At 36.1% G+C, this 14,779-nt stretch overlaps 1 protein-coding gene and 1 non-coding gene across 3 annotated transcripts in view; one reads left to right on the top strand and one right to left on the bottom strand.

The window, feature by feature from the left end:
• LOC129495530 (enhancer of polycomb homolog 2) overlaps positions 1 to 14,779 on the bottom strand; it is a 118,824-nt gene that overhangs the window by 86,041 nt on the left and 18,004 nt on the right. The gene's annotated exons all lie outside the window — the stretch shown is intronic.
• Positions 2,452 to 2,558, top strand: LOC129495619 (U6 spliceosomal RNA). The gene has a single exon (XR_008661562.1). It is a non-coding gene; the product is annotated as a U6 spliceosomal RNA (small nuclear RNA).

Below are 14,779 nucleotides of genomic sequence, written 5' to 3'. Positions count from 1 at the left end.
CAGGCTCTCTGTATGATGCCTGCTTCTCCCTCTGCCTGTGTCTCTGTGAATAAATAAATAAAATCTTTAAAAATAAATAAATAAATAAATAAATAAATAAATAAATAAATAAATGTATGTATGTATGTATGTATGTATGTATGTAAAACAAAACAAACAGTCCCTACAATTGCCTCAGCTTACTATCCTGGAAAAGTTTCTATGCCATGGAGCATGAAAGAGAAGTAAGACAGAGCCTAGAAGACTTCATGAATTGAAGAGACAGAAACAAGGGTCTAAGAAAATGAAAGCATCTAAGCTTCATAAGACAGAGTACCAAAAGGGAAGGTTCTGCAGAGAGAACCCAGGAGATCTGCAGAGTTCTCTGTAGTATTCGGCATAGTACTCATCAGCACATTGTGAATAAACTACTTAACACTGGAGAAAGAACTATCTATCCCCCAAAGGATTAAAAGGAAAAATGTCTGTCAGGGCCAAGAAGAGCACCTGTTCCCACCAACTAGGCTAGAGAAAAAGACATGCTACACATAGGGGAACAAGGTAAGTATGACACAGAATTTCTCATCAGAAACAATGCAAGTGGGGGCAGGGGCACCTAGGTAGCTCAATCGGTTAAGCATCTGCCTTCAATTCAGGTCATGATCTTGGGGACCTGGGACTGAGCCCCATGTTGGGCTTCCTCTCAGCAGGGAGTCTGCTTCTCCCTCTCCCCTCAACCTTCTCTTGTGCATGCTACCTCAAATAAATAAATAAAATCTTTTAAAAAGAGAGGAAGAGAGATACAATGCAACTGAGAAGACTGGAACACCATTTTCTAAATAGTGGAAGAAAAAAGGGTCAAGTTAGAATTCTATATCCAGCAAAAATATTTTCAAAAACAAAGCTGACATTAGAGATTAAAGATCTGTTATACAATAATGCACATGTAGTTAGCAATATTGTAACTTACTTACATCTATAAACCGTTAAAAGGGTAAATTTGTTATGTGCCTTACCACACACAAAAATGGAGAAAGAACATTTTTAGATACGTAAAAGCTGAAGTACTCATCACCAGCAGGCCCACAATACAAGAAATGATAAGAGAAATCCTTTTGGAAAAAGGAAGATGATACCTGATGGAAGTCTGGATATAGAACAAACTGATGGAAAGGAGTAATCATAAGGATAAATACCTAATCTTTCTCTTTTCATTTTAAAGCATTTGAAAAATAACTGCTATTTAAGTAAAAATAATAAGAACGTGTTATAGGATTACAAGTGTAAAATGTATAGAAACAATAGCATAAGGTTTGGGCAGGGAGAAATGGAAATAGACTATCATAAGGTTCTTACACTGTACAATACACTGTATGTGGATCACTTGAAGATTGTGATAAACTAAAGATATACAGCTAATTGCCTAATGATGATTCAACTTACAATTTTTTCACAACGGTTTGAAAATGATATGCACTCAGTAGAAACCATACTTCAAAATTTGAATCTTGATCTTTTCCTAGCTAGCAATATGTCGTACAAAGCCCTCTTGTAATGCTGAGCAGAAGCAATGAGCTAGGGATGCCTGGGTGGCTTAGCGGTTGGGCGTCTGCCTTCAGCTCAGGGAGTGATCCCGGATCTGGGGACCCAGTCCCGCATCAGGCTCCCCACAGGGAGCCTGTTTCTCTCTCAGTCTATGTCTCTGCCTCTCTGTGTGTCTCTCATGAATAAATTTTAAAAATCTTTAATAAAAAATAAAATTAAAAAAGCAGTGAGCTACAGCTCCCCGTCTATCATACAATCATGACAATGAACAGCCCATACATTTGCAACCATTCTGTACCCATACAACAATTCTGTTTTTCACTTTCAGTACAGTATTCAGTAAATTACATGAAATATTCCAAACTTGACTATAAAAGACTTTGTGCTAGTTGACTTCGCCCAACTATAGGCTAATATAAGTGTTCTGAGTACAGGTTTTAGGCTAAACCATGACGTTCAGATTAGATACATTAAATACATTTTGACTTACAATATTTTCAACTTACAATGAGTTTATTAGGACATAACCTCATTGCAAATCAAGAAAGATCTGTATATCGTAAACTATAAATCAGAATTTCTCAATCTTGGCACTAATGACAATCTGGGAAAGGTACGTCTTTGTTGTAGGAGGCTGCCTTGTGCATTGGAGGATGTTTAGCAGCACCCCTGACTTCTACCCATGATATGTTGGTAACACACCCCACCTGCTACAGTAGGAAAATAAAAAATGTTTCCAAATGTCCCCTGGGAAATAAATCAGACTCTTCCAACAACCATGCCCTGTATCAATCACTTAAACAAAAGACAAAAAAAAAGTTACAGCAAATAAGCCCAAAACAGATAAAACAGAATCATTAAAAAAAAAAAAAAATCCAAAAGAAGGCAGAATAAGAGAGAAAGAAAACAACCAGAAGAAACAAAATAGTGCTTGCTTTGGTAGCACATACACTAACAGTGGAATAATACAGAGAAGATTAGCACGGCCCCTGCACAAGGATGACATACAAATTCATGAAGTGTTCAGTATTTTTTAGGGGCGCCTGGCTAGCTCAGTTGGGAGAGCGTGCAACTTTTGATCTAGGGGTTATAAATTTAAGCCACATACTGGTACAGAGCCTACTGAAAAAAGAAACAGAAAACAGCAGATGACAGAGTGAAACCTCATCATAACGAAAACCATATTAAATCTTACTGAACTAGGAATAGAGGTGTGTGTCAATTCCACAAAGACTATCTACAAAACATCTATAGCTAACATCATAGTTAACAGTGGGAAACTTGGGGATCCCTGGGTGGCGCAGCGGTTTAGCGCCTGCCTTTGGCCCAGGGCGCGATCCTGGAGACCCGGGATCAAATCCCACGTCGGGCTCCCGGTGCATGGAGCCTGCTTCTCCATCTGCCTATGTCTCTGCCTCTCTCTCTCTCTCTCTGTGACTATCATAAATAAATAAAAATTTTAAAAAAAATTAAAAAAAAAAAACAGTGGGAAACTTGAAGCTTTCCCACCAAGTAAGTTACAAAGCTAGAATGTCCCTTCATCACTTTGTTTCATCATCATACCGAAAGTTCTAGCTAGTAAAATAAGACATGAAAAGGAAATAAAAAGTATACAGACTGGGAGGAAAAAAAAGACAAAACTTTGTTTACAGATATTATGATCATCTATGCAGAAAATCTGAAGGAAATGACAAAATATTCCTCAAACTAGTAAGTGATTATATTAACAAGGCTGCGAGATTCAAGGCTAAAATACAAAAGTAAATCACTTTCCTACATACCAGCAAAGAATAAGTAGAATTTGAAACTAAAAATACAATAGTTTATTTACCATAGTATCTCCCAAAATGAAATACTTAGGTGTAAATCTAACAAGTATGTACAATATCTTGAGGGAAAACTACAAAGTTCTGAAAAACAAATGCAGAGAAAAACTAAATAAATAAATATTTCATGTTCATGGATAAGAAAACTCAGTAAGTCTTCAACAAGGGGTACCTGGTTTGCAGTCAGTTAAGCATGTGACTCGGTTTCAGTTCAGGTCATGATCTCAGGATAGTGAGACTGAGCGCTGCCACCTCAAGCTCTGCGCTCAGCACAGAGTCTGCCTAGGACTCTCTCTCCCACTCCTGCTGTCCCTCCCCACCATGATCATGCTCTCATAAATAAATAAACAAACAAACAAGATTTTTAAAGTCTTCTACAAATGGTGCTTGAAAAACTGTGGGCAAAAAAAAAAAAAAAAAACTGTGGGCATCCACATGCTAAATTATAAACCTAGACACAGGTCTTACAACTTTACAAAACTTAATCCAAAATTGATCATAAACCTAAATGTAAAATGCCAAAATTCCTATAAAACAACACAGGAGAAAATCTAGGTGACTTTAGGTATGGCAAAGACTTTTTATTTTATTTTTTTAAGATTTTATCTATTTATTTGAAAGAGAAAGAGAGCACGGTGGGGAGTAGCAGAGGAAGAGGGAAAAGCTCAGGACCCTGGGATCATGACCTGAGTCCAAGGCAGACACTCAACGGACTGAGCCAACAGGCACCCCTGGCAATGACTTTTTAAATACAACACCAAAGACACCAGTCATGAAAGAAACTGGTAAATTAGACTTCATCAAAATTAAAAACTTCTGTGGAAAAAAAAACACTTAAGATTAAAAAGAAGTGCAAAGATAAGCCACAAACTGAGGAAAAGAACCTGATAAAGGACTGTTATCCAAAACATACAAAGAACTCTTAAAACTCAACAATAAGAAAACAAGCAACCTGATTAAAAAATGGGCAAAAGACCTTAACACACAATTTATCAAAATAGATATACACATGGCAAATAAATATATGAAAAAAATGCTCCATATGGCTTATCAGGAGGGAAAAGCAAATTAAAATGAGATACCACTGTACATCCATTAGAGAGCCGAAATTCAGAACACTGACAACATTAAATGCTGGCAAGGATGTACAGCAACAAGAATTCTCATTCATTACTGGTGGTGATGCAAAATGGTAAGGGCCACTTTAGAAAAAACAGTTTGGCAGTTTCTCATCAAATTAAACATTCTCTTAGCATATACTCCAACAACTGCACCCTTGATACTTAAGCAAAGGAGTTGAAAACTTGTGACCAAATAAAAATCTGTCCATGGGTATTTACAGCAGCTTTATTCATAATTATCAAAATTTGAAAGAATCAAGATGTCGGGCAGCCCGGGTAGCTCAGCAGTTTAGCGCCGCCTTCAGTCCAGGTCGTGATCCTGGAGACCCGGGATGGGGTCCCATGTTGGGCTTCCTGCGTGAAGCCTGCTTCTTTGTCCCTCTGCCTGTGTCTCTGCCTCTCTCTCTGTGTGTGTGTGTGTGTCTAGAATGAATGAATAAATAAAATCTTAAAAAAAAAAAAAAGAATCAAGATGTCCTTTAGGCAGTGAGTAGATAAACAGTGGCACATCCAGACAACAGGATATATTATTCAGTGCTAAACAGAAATGAGCTATCAAGCCATGAAAGGCCATGGAGGAACCTTAAATGCATACTAGTAAGTGAAAGAAGCCAATTTGAAAAGGCTAGTACTGTAGGATTCCAACTAAATGATGTTTTGCAAATACAAAATAGAGACAGTAAAAAGATCAGTGGCAAAAAAAAAAAAAAAAAGATCAGTGGCTGTGGAGGTATTGATAAACAGGTGGAACACAAAGGGTTTTTAGGGCACTGAAAATACTGTGTATCATACATACAATAATGACAGATACATGTCATACATTTGTTTGAACCCATAGAATGTTAATGTAAACTATGGACTTTGGGGGTTATAAGTCCACTAATTGTAACACTCATGGGGGATGCTGATGATGGGGGAGGCTATGTATGTGTAAAGACAGGGGATATATGGGAAATCTCTGTACATTCCCCTCAATTTTGCTGTGAACCTAAAGCTGTTCTAAAAGTGTAAAATCTTACCCCAAAGATACAGATGCAGTGAAACACCAAAACACCTGCAACCCAATGTTTATAGCAGCAATGTCCACAACAGCCAACCTGTGGAAGGAGCCTCGGTGCCCATCGAAAGACAATGGATAAAGAAGCTGTGGTATATGTATACAATGGGATATTAGCCATTAGAAACGACAAATACAAAAAAAAATAATAAAATAAAATAAAATAAAATAAAATAAAATAAAATAAATAAATAATAAAATAAATAAAATAAATAAAATAAAATAAAATAAAATAAAATAAAATAAAATAAAATAAAATGAAACGACAAATACCCACCATTTGCTTTGACGTGGATGGGACTGGAGGGTATTATGCTGAGTAAAGTAAGTCAACTGGAGAAGGACACACATTATATGGTCTCATTCATTTGGGGAATATAAAAAATAGTGAAAGGGATTAAAGTGGAAAGGAGAGAAAATAAGTGGGAAAATGAGAGGGAAACAGAACATGAGAGACTCCTAACTCTGGGAAACGAACAAGGGGTAGTGGAAGGGGAGGTGGGCGGGGGTTAGGGTGACTGGGTGATGGACACTGAGGGGGGCACTTGATGGGATGAACACTGGGTGATATGCTATATCAGTATGGCTGATATATCAGTATAGCTGATTAGGGATATGCTATAAGTTGGCAAATTGAACTCCAAACAAAAAAGTTAAAAAATAAAAAAATAAGGGGTGCCTGGGTGGCTCAGCGGTTGAGCACCTGCCTTCAGCTCAGGGCGTGATCCTGGGGTCCCTTGATCGAGTCCCACATCGGGCTCCCTGCATGGAGCCTGGTTCTGTCTCTGCCTTTCTCTCTCTGTGTCTCTCATGGTAAATAGATAAAATCTTTTTTAAAAAATCATATTAAAATTAAAAAAAATAAAAAATAAAAAGTGTAAAATCTTAATTAGAAAATCATGTTAAATGCAAATGATGTCAACACCACTGTTAAGACAGAGACTATGAGACAAGATAAAAACAAGTAAATCCTTATTATAAGCTGCCTTTGAATTGCAGCTTGAATACGAAGAAACACATTTTGAATATAGATTTAAATAGGTTAGAACCTAAATATATATATATATACTATGTTAACACTAGTCAAAAAGACTTTGTGTGACCGTATTGGTATGCAACATAGATTTCAGAACAAAGAATATCACCAAGGGTTTATTTCATTGAGGCCCCTGGCCGGTTTAGTTGTTAATAGCATGTGGCTCTTGATCTTGGGGTCATGAGTTCAAGTCCCATGTTAGGTGCAGACATTACTAAACATACTAAAGAAAAGTTTATTTCATCATATTTACAGAAATCAGTCAACAGGACATAACAACCCTACTCACTTATGTATTCAATAACAAAGCTTCAAGATACATGAACAAAAACCAGTATAATTTCAAAAGTAAACAGACAAACCCACAATTACAGAGGTTTTAATACCATACTCTCAATGATAGATAAAACAAATAGAGAATCAGCAAAGATACTGTAGACTATAACACTAACAGCTAACTTAACCTGATTTTTACAGAATGCTCCATCCAACAAAGGCAGCACATACCTTCTTTTCATGTTCACAAGAATCATTTACCAAGACAGGACATACTCTGAAAAGCATATTACAAATTTCAAAAAAGTCTACAAGAATTGAGAGAGAGAGAGAGAGAGAGAGAGAGAGAGAGAAAGAAGAGAAGAGAGAAGAGAAAGAAAAGAAAGAAAAGAAAGAAAAGAAAAGAAAAGAAAAGAAAAATGAAATTCCTAACAGAAGGATCTCTGTGAAACCACTAAGTATCTGGAAACTAAGTAACACATTTCTAAATAACCCCAGGGTCAAAGAAGAAATCAAAAGAGAAATTAGTATCTTAAAATGAATGACAATTAAAACAAAAAGTTGCAAGATACACTAAAACAGCACCTAGGAGGAAAGGTACTGCACTCAATACTTATATTAAAATAAAGGTTTCAAATCAATGACCTTAACTTCCACCCTACGCAGCTAGAAAAAGAGCAAATTAAAACCCAAGTAAGTAGAAAAAAGGAAATGATCAAAATCAAAGTGGAAATCAATGAAACCTAAACAAAACCTACTGAGAAAAATTGATTAAACCAAAAGCTAGTTCTTTAACAAAATCAATAGAATTGATAAACTTCTAGCCATACTGATTAGGGAAAAAGTGGGAAGACACAAACGACCAATGTCAGGAGCAAGAGAGGAGACATCACCTTAGAGAGTATCATGAACTTCTTAACAATAAACTCATCAATAAAGTGAAAAGGACAAACTCCTTGAAACAAACTTTTACCAAAGCCCACTCAGAAAGAACAGAAACTGAACTATAGTTAAAAATCCTTCATACAAAGAAAACTCCAGGGACAGATGGCTTCATTGGCAAATTCTACAAAATATTTGAGGAGAAAATAATACCAACTCTGTGCAAATTTTTCGGTAATACTGAAGCGTTAGGAATACTTCCCAATTCATTTTATGAAGCCAGTATTATTCTGATACCAGTAACAGAAAAAGACATTACAGGAGAAGAGAACTACAGACAAATATCCCTTGTGAACAAAGATGCAATCATCCTAAATAAAAATTTAGCAAATAGAATCCAACATGCTAAAAGAATAAAACATAACCAAATGAGGTTTATCCCAGGAATGCAACATTTCACCAGATTGATTCTTTAAAAAGCCATGATCATTTCTATACACAGAAAAAGCATTTGCAAAATCCAACATCTTTTTAAAACTTCTCAGAAAACCAAAAATATAAAAAGGAATTTCTTCAATCTGATAAAGGGGGATCTACCAAAAACAAAAGTCCCATCATACTTAAGTGAAATACTGAATGTTTCTCTCCTAAAATTAGGAAGATACTCTAAATATGGTCTTTGTAAGTAAAGTGATATGTTTTTCGTTAATTTTTGGCTCCCAAAGAAATACATCAGCTTTAGCTAAAAATCAATAAACAACCACATTACACTAAGGTTCTTTTTTTTTCTATAGAACTGGACTTAAAGGCATTTATCAACTAAACAGATAAATATCTATTTGCATAAATTCCTTTTAGAATTTAATAACACAGAAAGATTTTTCTCTTCTGAAAAACAGCTGTGTTAAATTTTCAATGAATAAGAACTGAATCACCCATAGCTTCTCTATCTTAACTGCCTGTGGGGATATGAAGAAAGGGGGTGAGGAGACTTTAATGGCCAGATAACTGCTATCTTAAAACAGAAATGTAAAAGTGAGAGCAATCTTATTGTATACAAATATCTTTTCATACCCATTTTAATTCTAAAATACCTGACTTACAAATCAACTTTTGGAAAACAATTCAATTAGAAGTTACATAACACTAATGACTTCCACTTCATAAAGTTAGCAAATGTTTACTCTTTCGTTATCTAATTGTTGCTTTTCTGAAAACTTGTTTTAAATTGAGAATTGCCCAATGCTGATTAAAACCATGACCTTCAACATAATTGAGGAAGGTGACAGTAACATCAATGGCTGGCCTGCTCTTAAGTATCCAAGCAACAACAGAAATAAGCAATAGTAGAGAAAATTCAAAACAGTAAGCAAAATAAATCAATAACACAAGGCTTTAAAAAGCATTATTTGATAACCGGCTACTTTGTCTAGTGATTAACAAAGTCATTTCTGATATTATTTTGCATTTCTTAAATACTAACAGAGCACTCTTACAGAAAATTTCAAGATGCCTGTATGTGAAAACCACCAAGAATTAGATCACTTGTTATGCAAAGTAAAAATAAGAACATTAAAAAAAAAAGGTAGCAAATGGATTCATTCACCCAAGAAATGACACAAAATGAAAATGAATCTCACCCACAAAAAAAAACTGTGCCAGGCAACAGAATTCCGTACTTGAAAAAATGCTTGGGAAGCAATTCCTCCAGAAACTACAAAATTTGAAATAGGCAACAGACAAAAACACTTTACTGCCATAAGTAAAAATCACTATGAAAGAAGTAATCATTGTGGTGGGGGCACAGAATACACTTATCAATATCACCTATCAGACTTAAAAACATCCAGCATCTCCCAGACCCATTTGAGAATTTTATATAAGCATATCAAAACCCTCAGATATTACAGAAAAAAAAAAGATTGAGAACTACTGCTTCAAACCAGAGCTTCTGAAATTTTAATGTGCATTTGAACCACCTAGCGATCTTTTTAAAATGCATGTTTTTGATTCAACAGGTGGGACTTAAAATTAAGCAATTTTAATGAACTCCTAGGTAATGCCATATCCACAGACCAAACTCTGAATAGCAAGGTTCTCAACTATGCAACTCAGAAAAGGTATCTTTATGGTATAACCACTCTGGAAAACAGTTTAACAGCTCTTTAGAAAAGTTATAGAGTTTTAATATACTCACCATACAACTAAGCCATTTTATCCCCAGGTATTTACTCAAAACAAATGAAAACAGATGCACACAAATGTTCATAGCCAAAGACCAATCAACAAGTGAGTGGATTATTTGGTATACCCGTAAAATTTACTCAGCGATAAAAATTCTCAGCATGAATTACTGATACATGGTATAGTAAGTATGAATCTCAAATAATTACACTGAGTGAAAGAAACCAGACCAAAAAGAGTATATGCTTTATGGCTCCATTTATATAAAAAGTCTAGAAAATGCAAACCACTAATCTACAGTGACAGCATATCAGTGTTTGCAGAAGGACAGGAAGCTTATAAAGGAGCATGAGGAAATAACTTTTAGCGGTGATGGAAATGTTCATTAATCTTGACTGTAGTAACAATGTTTTTACAGGTGTATACAAAGGTCAACAAATTGTACACGTTAATTATATTCAGTTTATTCATCAATAAACCTCAATAAATCCGTTTTAGAAAGAGATCTTCAAATTCAAACTTCCAGCTAAACAAAATAATGTCACTGTAAATATATAATTTCTAATTTTTGAAACTTCATATAATACTACAGTAACAAGAAATATATATTCAGGGCAGCCCGGGTGGCTCAGCAGTTTAGCACTACCTTCAGCCCAGGGCGTGATCCTGGAGACCCGGGATCGAGTCCTACATCAGGCTCTCTGCATGGAGCCTGCTTCTCCCTCTGGCTGTGTCTGGGCCTCTCTCTCTCTCTCTCTCTCTCTCTCGCTCTCTCAAATAAATAAAATCAAGAAAAGAAAGAAAAGAAAAGAAAAGAAAAGAAAAGAAAAGAAAAGAAAAGAAAAGAAAAGAAAAGAAAAGAAAAGAGAAATATATTCAGCCTTTGTCCCCATTCCTGACACAGAGCTCCTAAAACTCTTGGAATTTCCTAAGTGGTAAGTGTGTCTTGATATTCCTAAACAAATCCCTTTCAAACACATCTGAATTTATGTTATGAGGTCACTTTCGGAAAGCACCTACAGATGGGGGCTTTGCCAGGAGAATCAACATGTGACTTAGAGAGTTGGAACTTTCAGTCCTACCGCCTAATCTCTGGGAAGAGGAGAAGGGCTACAGACTGCAGATCAATCACCAGTGGCTCAGATCTAATCAATCACACCTATATAACGAAGCCTCCTTAAAAAGCCCTGAAAGGAATAGGTTTAGACAGGTTACAAGCTGATGTATACACGGAGCTGCCGGGAGAGTGGCATGCTTCAAGAGGATATGGACACTCCATGCCCATTTCCCCATATACTGCCCTATGCATGTCCTTCTGCTGGACTCTTCCTGAGTTTTATTGTTTTATAATAAATCAGTAATCCACCAAGTAAAATGTGTCTGTGTTCTGTGAGCCAGTTTAGCAAATTAATTGAGCCCAAGGAGGGGGTAATTGGATACTCCAATCTATAATCAATTGGTCAGATGCACAGGTGACAACCTGGACTTGTAACTGGCTTCTGAAGGTGGGGGAGGGGAGCAGTCTTATAGAATTGAGCCCCTAACCTATGGGATCAGACGTTATCTCCAGTGTCAGAATTGAGCTAAATTTAAATTGTAGGGTATTCCCTGGTGTCAGAGAATTGCTTGGTATAGGGAAAAAAACCCAAACGCTGGAATGAAGGTCAGAATTAGATATATGCAACTGTATGCATATTACCAAAAATATTACCCTCTTGGGATGGGGTGGGCAGTGGAAAGTGACTCAGAGGGCCCTTTAGGATCTTTCTTAACTCCAAGTAACCACTGAAAACATGTACTATAAGTAAGAAAGCCAGTGGTAATCCAGTAATAGAATACAACTTAAGAAATCTTAGTCTGTTCAATAAAACCTGTAATTTTGCTAAAAACATGGTATTTGTAAAATACAAAACTACAATTAGACACCTTTTGAGGGGCCAGACTCACTCCCACCAATGTCCACTCTCTCCCCAGAAGTGGGTTACCATCCTCAAATTGTTAAATCATCTCACCTTACACCAAACCAAAGACCATCAACTAAATCAGGCTAGATACCTTATCTGAATTAGGCCAATCATATTCCATCTCCTGGAAAGTTAGAAATGAGAGTGAATCACTATTCTCAGCCAGAGTTGGTTGCTTAAATAGATATAAATTTAGTTAGAAGTTACAGAGTGGCCACCTTGGGTCAATGAGAGGCCAAAACCTGTTTGTAATTCCTTTTACAGAGAAGAATGCAGTGAGACTAAAAACATTTTTTAAAAGAGTAATACTTCATTACTAAATGGAGTTTATTCCACAAATGCTGGGATATTTCAGTATTATAATTCATTGATAATAAACAGATCTGAAGGAGAAATTTCCATAAATTCCAAAAAAGCAGATCCCTGGGTGGCTCAGCAGTTTAGCGCCTGCCTTCAGCCCAGGGCATGAACCTGGAGTCCCAGGAGCGAGTCCCATGTTGGGCTCCCTGCATGGAGCCTGCTTCTCCCTCTGCCTGTGTCTCTGCCTCTTTCTCTCTCTCTCTCTCTCTCACATGAATAAATAAATAAAATCTTTTAAAAAATAAAAATTAAAAAAAAATCCAAAAAGGCATTTGAAAATATTAGAGATTCATTTGTGATAGAAACACTGGAGATTTGACATACACTTTTGCGAATTATATACATGTTTATAATACCTATTAGATCTACTTCAGTTTTCTTTAATTTTTGTTTTTTTGAGAAAGAGAAAGCTGTGTGTGAGCACAGCGGGGGGCTAAGGGAGAGAGAATCTGAACAAGGCTCCACACACAGGGCAGAGCCAGCTTGATCTCATGACCCTGAAATCATGATGTGAGCTGAAATCAAAAGTCAGATGCACAACCAAATGAGCCACCCAGGTCTCCTCCCTATTTTATTTTCTAACATGCCCTCCCTATTTTATTTTCTAACATCTATAAATCAATCCAGGGAAATTTACATCTTATTTACTAGAGAAACGCTAGAGGCAGTCACAATGAAGTAAGAAACAAAGATGCCCAGTATCTTCGCTACTATTAAACATGGAATGGAAGTAATTTCCAACAAAAATTTTAAATAAGGGAAGGCAATTAGAAGGATACTATTTGAAAACGGGAGAAGTAAACTATCTCTGTGAGCAAGTGATACGTTATCTTTATCTCAATAACCCAAGAGAATCAATGCAGAAACAAGTATAATCAGGTAACTTAAAGTCACAAGATATAAAATTAACATATAAAAATAGTTTAAAATACAAACAATAACAAGTTATAAGGTATAATGGAAAAAAGTGACACAATAGTAACCAAGTATGTAAGATTTCTAGAAATAAGCTGAACCAAAAATAAGTTTAACTAAAACCAAAGCAAATGGAAAAAAAATGCTCCTGTTAAATAAACATAAGTAGACTTCAACGAACAAAGGAGACAAACCATGTTCAAGAGACAAACCATGTTCTTGGACAAGAAGTCAACATCAGAAAGATGTCAATTCACTATAAGCTAATTATAAGTGTATGATAAATGTCAATAAAAAAACACCAACATCTTCTCCCTGGAGTTAGACAAAAATCTAAAGTTCATGTGGAAAAATATGTAAGGAAAACTGAAAAAGGAGAGCAATAGGAATGGGAGATGTAACTAGCCTCACCATATAGTTTTTAAAATAGTAAGAATATAAAGATAAAACAATGAAATGATTAAAACAGTAAATCTTCAAAAAAAGTTAAATATAAGTCAATCTTTTACACAATGAAACAAAATAGGAAGTCAAAAAATAAATCCAAATGCTAAGAAATTTTATTTTATTTTAAAGGTGTTATTTATTCATGTGAGACACAGAGAGAGGAAGAGACATAGGCAGAGGGAGAAGCAGGCTATCTGTGAGGAGGGAGCCTGATGCAGGACTCGATCCCCGGACCCTGGGATCACCACCTGAGCGGATCAACCACTGAGCCACCCAGGTGCCCCCCCCCCTCCACAAAAACCAATATCCAGCAGGAATGAACTGATTAAATTACCATAAATATATACAATGAAACAAAGTCTATAATATCAACAAATTAAAATCAATGCCGAACCCATAGGCATTTTTTAAACAACTGTATTTATGCTTTAAATTCCCTTGTTTTGGAGGATCACTATTCCTCCCTTCCAAACTCCCTTTACATCAATGATTAAAATGCAAACTGCTATTCTCTTATACCATCCACTTCTCAGGCTACAGTGACTACAGCTAATTTAATAATTGCCAAGATGACTCAGACTTGGCCAGTCTTTCTACAGGTTTTTCATTCTGAAAGGAACCAGTTAAAAAGCAAATGTCTCTCTCTGTCTCTCACAGACACATACCCCTACATGTGTATATGTGCCTATAAATATACAAGTACAGAGGGGCAAAAGCATTGGAAGGAAGTTACATCCACCGAAAGGTCAACCATGGATATCTCAATGCTAGGATTGCAAGGGATCTGTATTTTCTTCTTTATGCTTTTTGGGTATATTCTGAATTTTTTTACAAATAAGCATATATATAAAACTGTCATAATGAAGAGGTATTTTCATTTTTTTGTATATTTTTAATTGGAGTCCGATTTGTCAACATATAGTATAACACCCAGTGCTTATCCCGTCTAGTGTCCCCCTCAGTGTCCGTCACCCAGTCACCCCAACCCCCCCTTCCACTACCCCTCGTTCATTTGCCAGAGTTATGAGTCTCTCTTGTTCTGTCAGCCTCTCTGATATTTCCCACTCATTTTCTGAAGAGGTATTTTCAAAAACATAAAATAAAGTGGATGTTTTTGGGGTTTTGTTTTCCAATTCACAGAGACATTAGCTACGCTCAAGATACACTCAAACGGCTGAGCACATTTC

Source organism: Nyctereutes procyonoides, unplaced genomic scaffold (genome assembly GCF_905146905.1).
Source record: "Nyctereutes procyonoides isolate TBG_1078 unplaced genomic scaffold, NYPRO_anot_genome, whole genome shotgun sequence".
Lineage (NCBI taxonomy): Eukaryota > Metazoa > Chordata > Mammalia > Carnivora > Canidae > Nyctereutes > Nyctereutes procyonoides.
This window is presented reverse-complemented; position numbering and strand designations above follow the sequence as displayed.